This window comes from Pithys albifrons, chromosome 9 (genome assembly GCF_047495875.1).
Source record: "Pithys albifrons albifrons isolate INPA30051 chromosome 9, PitAlb_v1, whole genome shotgun sequence".
NCBI lineage: Eukaryota > Metazoa > Chordata > Aves > Passeriformes > Thamnophilidae > Pithys > Pithys albifrons.
In genome coordinates, this window is record NC_092466.1 from 10,906,338 (window position 1) to 10,915,785 (window position 9,448).

The following is a 9,448-nucleotide window of genomic DNA, read 5'->3' on the forward strand; positions in this document are numbered from 1 at the left end:
CCTAATGGGAAAATCTCCCCAGTCCCAGGCATCCTGAACTGCTGTGTAATTAAATGGTTTTACTGCCAGCCCTTCAAGAAGTTACTGCTACAGGCTTCACCAGTACCTCTAAAGAAATGGTCCATTGTTTCTTCAGAAAACACAGAGCTTAAAAAACTAAAGCATTTAATGATTGCTTTGCAAACAAATGGAGAATGAAAATTTCCTGCTTATTTTCCTTTTAAATAGCTGAGTTCAGTAGGACAGGGGAAAAAGTATTTTCTCTGTTTGCAGTTTCAAAATCCCTTTAATTTTAGGATTTCAGGGAATTTTAAATCCTTCAATGAGTCTCACATCGTCTTTCTGGGATTGGTTTGTGATAGAAAATTTATTCATCACTTTTTCTGGGATGAAGTGACTTAGAGATGGCAGTAGTTTGGGTCCCAGATGCCTGGCCAGCCAAGGGGGACTCACTGGCAAAGGAGAAGAGAGTTTAAGAAAAGAAAGAGAAGTGAAATTCCCCACTTTTACTTACAACACAATTAACCAATATTGTACCTGTTTAACATAATTATTTACATCCATTTTTGCATTAATATTTGCATGTAAATAAATTGCACAGATTTACACGTTCTAGGTGAACTTGGAATGTCCAAAACCACCTGAAGCATCTCAGGTGGAAGGAAACAGAAATAAGCTGGATGCATTTGAGACTGTTGGCACAGCAGTGCAGCCAGACCTCTGCCAAAATGTGGCAGTGAGGGCTTTGTCCCAACAACAGGGGTATCTCCTCACTAAATCTTCTGCTGAACACACGGGCAGAAGGGACCACCACTGTTTCTCAGGGCAGCAATAGGCATAGAAATGTTCTTAAACTGACAGGTTATAAAGTTCATTCCTCTTTGTCTTCTCCTTTTAGAGGTACAGGGTGCCTTGAGTGATGTTTTTGAGATTTTCTTTTGTAGTTCAGAAGCTTATTTTCACTTAACCATAGACTCACAGAGCAAGGATGTAATCTTCATCCTCTAAAGACGGGGTTTGGAGAAAACGGCTGATGAAGAATTTGCCTTTTCTCTTGATTGCTGCACTGAAATTGTTGTGCCTGGATGCACCCAGTCCTCTTGAAAACCCTGTCTCGAGTCAAACAACCTACATCTGGTGCTCCAAACAGCTTGCTGTTCTTGAGGTGTGCCAAGAAGTGCACCACTCTCTGTGTTATGAACAGGCACAAATAAGGACTTGGGATCTATTTTATCCCCAGGTGTTCATTCTCTCTTGAGGACTTTGCATATACAGCACACCCCTGTGGTTTGGAGAGACCTTATGTGTGCATACAAATGTGCACAGGCACCAGCTTATATGTATTTATAGGAATAAAACCATATCTCACTGATATTTAATCATCAAACACTCTCACCAGTGTGACGTGCTTGCAAAAATAGCAACTGTATTCATTAAGGATTAAGTGGCAAATGATTGTCTAGTTCAAAGAGTGCTTCAAGTAAGGCCCCTGCACACGTGTTTTGTCATGCTTTGAGAGATTTTCATTTGAGGGAGTGGGGTGGTGGGGTAGGTATTGTATTTTTTTTATTCTTTTGTTTTTGTAGTACATGCTGAAAATATGCACCCACCCCAAGGGTGACGCATGTAATTTTTATTCTGTCAAGCTGCTGTGGCTGTAGAAGTGCAGAAAGCTGGCAGCCAGTAAAACAGCACTCCTTATTCAGAGCCTGCAAACATATAATCAGCACTTGCTTCGACTGGAGTTCACCTCAGTAGGTGCTGCAGAGATCTTTTATCTATGGCCCTGCTTTATAAGCAGTGTTTTTGTATAAATATGCTAGAATTAAACATTAGCATTAGAATGGATAAAGTGGGAACACTGCTTTAATTCATCGAGGCTTCATCAGCATAAAAATACGTCAGGCATTTCTTTCATGAAACTTAATGGGAACATATAGATGGGGTTCCAATTCTGTGGAATTTTTTTCTCACTTCTCAAATAGTAAAATTTCTCTCCGGAAAAAAAAAAAAAGTTAAACCTATTGTAGTGAGGGAGAAAGCATTTTAAGTATTATTAACCTCTTCTATTACCACTTTCAGTTGTGAAGTAACACATGTATAGCCTGCTTTCATTCATGAATGGCTGCAATCACTGAGGTATTTACTGCCTTTTTAAAATGACTGTAGAAATCAGTAGGCTCTCTGCGGTATCAATCGCTTGTGCTCCCTCACTTGAAGTCATTAGGGAAGGCAGAACTGCTGGAGGCAGTTCTCCTTAGTGCTGGTGTTGCACCAGGATCTCAGGAGCAAACTGGGCAACTGGGATTTTGGTTGACACTTTGGTTAAACCTTGCAGAAACGGTTGTTCCACGGCACTCTCAACTCATGAGCGAATATTCTGATATTCTACTTTCAGGCTGGGAAACAGAGGCAGTAAGAAAGTATCGTGCCGAAGGTCAAGGAGGGTAACTGCGGGACAGGCAAACCTCTCCTCCTAAACCACCCCTAGCAAGCCTGACTCCTAAGGTAGCAAGGCCCTAGTGCCCCTTTGAATTCAGTGGAGATTCCAGCAGGTGAAGTGAGAGAAACTGGTGCTCTCTCTACAGACCCTGACATGTGCATCCATCTCAATGCATTCGACCCAGCAGGTTTTTCAGGAACAAGGAGCACTAATTCTGACACAAATGGAACCCAGCCACACACAGGTTTCCTTTACAACAACTTTTTTCTGTTGAACAAAGTTACTGAGCTCGTTTGCTCTCAAACCCCATAGTCACTCCTGTGCACAGTCTGACCCCTCAGCAGAATATGTAGAATTGTCTGTAACTTTGCCAGTGAGCAGCTGCCTGTCAGGAAACTTAGAAGACAGACCCCTGAGCCTGCAAGACCCTTAAAAATCTGTTTGATAAGGGGTGGATGTAACTACAGGTTCAGATGGTGTGGTGGCACAGCCTTAGTCAGTGATGTCCATGGTGCCATGGTGGATACCCATCCACACCACCCACAGACCCTTTTCTTGCTGTTTTTTTCTCTGGTGACCATGTTGCAGCAGGCAGTGGGTACCCCTCTGAGGGGTGGTGGGGTGGTGGCTGTAAGGGGTGATGGGCTGTGAGGCATCTACATACACGTATACAAATGTGCAACGGGTGGTGACAATGGCACCTGCTCCTGTGATTTGGGTGTGAGGCCGGTGGTCCCAGCCCCAGCTCCTTTCAGATGTGGAGGGTGTTCCATTGTTCCTGCCAGCCCAACTCCATGAGGCAGCAGGCAGGAGATTGCCATGTGCCTCGGCTGCCTGGCACCGTTTGCGGATCATTAGCTCTTCTCTGTGAGGCAGCTGCCATGTGTTTTATAAACTGCTGGGAGTGGAAGGGCAGCGTCCTGCCAGGCTCCAGGAGACCTGCCAAGCTTTCCTGTTATTTCCTCACGGTGGTGCTTTGCAGACCATGAAAATCACCAGAGTCTTTCTTTTGCTTTTTCGTTTCTGACTCAGTTTCTATTCACTTTACATAACTAAAAACAGACTGTTGTTTCTTTAAAAAAAAAAAAGTTTCTCTTGATCATTATGATCTTTTGAATGTATAAAGGCAAATAATTGTTGTTGATTGTTAAGTATTCATCCATAAACCCATCAATCCAACAACATTTTAAGAAAGCTAATGTGCTTGCCAAGAAGAGAGAGGAGGGAGTGGCACAGTAAAATGAGCAATGGGAAAAGGTTCCTTTTAAGAATGATGTATTTTATTATGAACGAATCTGCTACAGGTTTTTACTAAGGGAAACCATTTGTTATGCTCATCATCTTTCAGACGAGCCTCTCTGAGAATAAAATGTGGTTGTGGTTGAATTAATTTCACTTGCTTCACTAATTCCATAAATCAGGCCATTGTGTGCAGACCAAATGAGCACCACACGCGGCAGGGCCATGCCAGAAGCTCTGCTGACAGGCGGCAGGGGCCAGGCCAGCTCGTGGCGAGGGTCACATCCTGCCCTGCGTTGTTTGCTGTGATGCAATAAAAACCTTTGTTGCCTTTGGAGATTTTGTAAAAGAAAGCATTGCTCTGTGGTTTTGCTGTTTTAACCTCTGGAGAAGGGAAGGGCCCTGCAGTGAGCTGTTTATGGGGTTGGCTGTGCCGGAGGGCACCCACAGATGCACCCCCAGGCCTGTTTTCAGACAGATCAGCTATGAAGGAGAAGAGAATCAGGGAGCCTGGACTCCAGGGATCTGTTGTTGCCCTATCAGTGAGGGTGGCAGCCCACAACACCACCTGGCTTCAGTAAGGGCTCCCTGGAGAGGAGTTGGGTCTGCACCAGCTCACAGGCATCAGAGCAAGGGCGTGGATACTCCCAGGGGACTATACGACATTCTTGAGACCAGCACCTGCCCATCCATCAGCAGAGCTCAGGTACAGCCCTGGGTGGACAGGATCAACTGGTTTTCATCAAAATAAATCATAAACAAGGGTACAATCTAAAGATGTGCCTAATTCCAAACTCTAGGTGAAAGATTGCCAGCTCAGACAGCAGTGTGAGACTGGGAGATCAGAACGTGAGTTAACAACAGTCAATTTTACTTCCAAAGAATCTCTTCATGTCCAAGTGAGCAGTAAAAGTGCAGTCCTAGCAGTAAGAGAACCATGTAGACATAAATATATGTCCCCCATCTGCGGGACTGGCTGCTTGCTCTGAAGGTGTGCCTGCAGAAATAATGACTTTTGCTATTATGAGGAGTGGGTGAGAGACCAAGGGGAAGCAGCAGTGCCTGTTTTGACCCTGGAGGTGTTGCTGGTTTGATGATATCATTGACCAAAGTTATATTTTGCAACCCGTTCCCAGCAGTGGTAGGACACAGACTAACTGAGGGCCACAGAGACTCCCTGGAGAAACAGGGGGACGGATGCAGAGAAGCCTCTGAATGTCTGCACTCAGCACATGTGATGAGCCAGACTGTGGAACAAGGGGCGCAGACAGCCTGCGTGGGCCTGTGACCCAGACCACCTCATCTGGGGCAGCTTTTTCAGTCTTTGTGGCTGGTACAAACAAAATTACATTTGACAGAGATGCCAGACTGCACATCCTGAAATTCTGGAAAAACCCTTCCATCTTGTCTCTGCTCCTCGTTAGCACCCTGGAAGGAGATGGCTGCAGTAAATTTGTAATTAGATTAGAATGAAAATAATTATTTAGGCTGACCACAACCATTCAACAAAGTAATATACATCCAAATTGAAGAATCACATCAGAATCACCTTGACTGAGTTTTACTCTCTTTAAGTAAGCCATCCATGTACAGCCTCAGGATCCACAAACAAATGTGATTTTCTAACCAGGGCACCAAAAACAGCCCCAGGAAAAGGAAGAGTCCTTTCTGCAAGGCATTTTCCCACTAAGGCAGATGAGCTACTTGACCTTATGGCATCTGACTGACTTTCACAAGCTGCAGCAACCTCACCTGGCACCGGGTGGCCTCCCCTAAGTGTGAAATTTCCTCCTGTGCTTTGAAGATCAAAGGAAAGCAAAGTTAATTTCCAGTTTTGTCACGAAACTAAAAACACTGCCCCAGGGACTATCTTGGACCTCCCTTCCCATTAGCGCTCAGCATTTCTCAGCCTCTTCTCAGGCTGATTCCAGGGACAGCAGGACATCCTTCTCCCATCACACCTAAGCTGGCAGGCTTCACTAGTGCTACTTTTCACAGTTTCATCCAGATAACAGGCATATTTTTTATCTTTCCCAGCCCTCTGAGAAAGTGTCTTGCAGTTTATTCTACATGAACTCCCCTTGCATCCCCACCTCCCTCATGGAGGGAAGATGAAGAGAAGGAAATGAGAAGAGAAACTGAGATGGAACAGTCTGAAGCCTCTTGGCAGCCTCCCCCGCTGTCTGCAAACACCCCCTGTTTGTCCCGACAACCTTTCCCCAGGATCCCACAAGCCACAGCACTGAGCAGGGCAGTAGCCAGCTATGCAGAAGCCTCTGCTTCCCCCTTTTTCCCTACGCACACAGGCTGAAGTGTATTCTCACCAGATGTCACATACAAGTCCAGAAAAACTCCTCTCTGCTGGGATTAGTAATCAGAACTGCTAGGAGCTACTTTAGCTCTTAATAGTGCAGGGAACAACATACCCTCCTCTTCTCCCTTCTCCCTACTGGTGGTCCTGATCAATTCTCTCGAGCGTATCTGCCTGTGTATGTCACACTGACTGCCAGAAAATCAGCTGCTCTGCACAGCTGGATTTAGTAAACTGAACCATGTCAATGCTTTAGCAGTCGGTAGCACAGATTTCTTGCCACCCACCCAGGGCTCCCGTTGCCTGATTCCTGGCAGAGTGGCTGTGGTGGCTGTCTGAAAGTGCTCCCAAATGGGTTTTGTTTTTAACTAAGTAGAACATTATATCCTAGGGGAAAAACTAAAACAAACAAACAAAAAACAGAACAAAACTCAAAACCTCACAACAAATTCCCTATTCTAATACTAATATATGGCCTCACAGGCACAGTACAATAAACACATCATGGTAACAAAATTTTATGCTTAGGATAGTCTTTGTCCATGGGTCTAATGTGCATTCAAATGTATGAAAAAGCCTTTATGCCTTTCTCAGAACGAGATCGATATCATTATCCCTGATGCAAGAAGGATGCAGAGACATACAGAGGAGCCTGTGAGAAACACTTAGAGAGAAATTCAAGTTTGCTCTAGCACCAAAATGCTTCTTGCATGAGCAAAGCCACATCAGCAAAGTTCAGTTTTTACCAGCGGAACAGAAATATCCTTCGCAGGAGAAGTGAGCTGTGCTGTGGACAGCACAGTTTTGCTGTTGCAGTCCTTTTCTACATACTCAAGGGACCAGTCTGGTCAGTTCAGTCAGTCCAGGTCTCGCTCATTTCCTTTGTGCTTTTGACAAATATGGCTTTGCCAGCAGGGGTGCATGAAGCAGCTGCCTCCCTTGCCCTGGAAAACCATATGCAGAGCCCACAAATGATCCCAGATTGCCTGACCCGCGGGCTGCCTGTTAGCCACAGTAATTACTTGGGAAAATGTGGGCATTGCTAGGGAGACCTCAGGCTGAAAACATCTTTAGGACATGAACATGAACAGTTCTGCTCCATCCCTGTTAGAAATTTGCTTCATCCTGGCCAGCTGCTTGGGGCCCACCCGGGTGGAAGTTAATGGTTATCCTGGAATTTGTGTCAATTGATTTTCCAGTTAACTTGACTTAACATGATTGGAGGCATTAGAGCAGAGAGGATGTACCCATCGTTCCAGTTTGAGTCCTGTAGACCTCATATGCCATTAAAATGCAGAAGTAAGTTCCAATTAGAACAAATAGTTTCTTAAAATAAAGATTTAATGAAAAGATTCATCCAGGGACTGATCCAAAGCCTATTGTGTTCAGGAGCCCTCCTGCCCACCAAAGGCTTTTGGTTCAGGGCCTGGAGGCAGCTCACAATGTATGGGCAGTTTAATAACGAGAGATGACTCACTATCAAATGCTGTCTGCTTTACAAAGGAATCTCAGAAATGGAGTATCTGTGTGACGGAAATAAACCACTATTCACACACACAGAGCACCCTCATCTCCTCCCCGCCCCTAGCAAAAAAAGTAATAGAGAAGAGCCCATGAAAACTACTTTGTCATTTCACCAGGGAGACTTATATCTGGACCAGTTAAAGCTTGGTCAAGTGAGTAACTTTACTAACATGATTAGCTCAGAAAACCAAACCTGGAAAAATTGTTACACCAAAGGCATTTGAATCAAGGTCTTTATCAGTTTGCCTTTAATTTCTGGGCCTCTAACAGTCCCAGAAGATCAGACCCTTTATATGCTGCCTGTCCTGAAATCCTAGTAGTGACTGCAGCGAGCATGGGCTGAGCTGGGGCAGGGATCCCTGTGTCACGTAGCTGCAGGAGTTATACCACAGGTGTTTCCCACTTCTCATGTACAGCACATCTAATGGATCCCATGGATCCCATGCATGCTTCTCTCCTAGAGATGCTTTCCACCCATGATCTCCCCAGCACAGATCTTATTCTGAGATATGAGAAAACTCCCTGACAGAACCACGTGAATCCTAGGGCAATGCTGTCCCTAAGGCCCTTTAAGTTTCTTTCTCCCTTTCTATCATCGTCACTCCTTGTCTTGAGTTACTGACTTTATGGGTTTGTTTAGTGTTTGTAGAGTACAACAGGTCCTGCTAGGATTCCCAGGAGCTACAAATAACAGTCAATGACTTCCATGGGCTAGGCTAGTACTTGAAAGGAATTTCTCGGGGCCATAAATTCTTTTCAATAGCTACACAAAGCTGGAAGAAGTGCTGAGCATTTCAGCCATGACCACAGAAGCCATTTCTCTTGGTAACCTTTACATTCCCTGCGAGTGTTCATAGGCAGGACATATAGGAATGCATCACCACTGATGGTAGGAAACATGAACCGATTTGACAAGCCTTACTTAGATATCAGAGTTCTTTGAATTTTCAAGCAGAAATAAATAGATTGAAATGACCCCAAAGTTTCTAATGTAATGGTAAAATAAGGTGGGACTTTACAACTGAGGCCCTGGTGTCAGAACTCCGTTTGATTTTCTCTGATGACTCAACCTATTTCACAAGCTATTTTCATATTCCTTATTTAGCAAAATTACTCATGTCTTGGTAAAAGCCTACGATGTGATAAAACCTAGAAACTGTAATGTGTGGTACTGGTAACACCTCCCACGCCAAAAAAAATCCTACTTCCATATTTATGTGGCTCTGCAAATTGGTTCCTGCCTTTTTTCCCCCAGAGTGAGCTGGCAGTGTGTCTCCTCTCCAATTAACATGAAGCCGTGAAAAGTGGAGATGGAGACTCACATTCACCATACCTGTGGCCTCACCTATTTTTTTATCATGTTACAGGCACATTTGGACCTTTGACTTCTCTGCAAGACAAGTGTTGTTTTTAGCATACAAATAACAACGCCTTCAGAATACCTTCTTCATTCATGCTTTGTCTCCAAAAAAAAGAAGCTCACCACCAGGAGGCAAGAAGCAAAGGAAAGCTGCCTGCCTTATGTTGTTCAGTGACTGGGGTCAGGCACCTCCGTACCGACTCCCCATGGATAAGGTGAATTTTACCTGGGGTTTACTGATAAGGATGCAACTTCTACTTTTTTGGAAGTTCTTTGATCAGGAAACAGGAGAAGCAGGAGTAGCCTATGCTATGTAATCAGCACAGAGTGCAAATCACACCAGCAAATGTATGGACTAAAATAACACGTAGGGACACTTAAGGACAACACCCACCCATCCTCCTCCACCCCAGATTTCTTCACAATCTGATTTGCAACAGTGTAAAGACATGTATTTTTGTGGCAGTTTTTTGTTTGTCTTGGAGGCAGAGAGGAAAGGCAGGAAGTGCAAAGCAGAGACAGAGGCTGAGCAACAGCACTCACGCTTGCAACATGACTGCTCCTTGCAAGC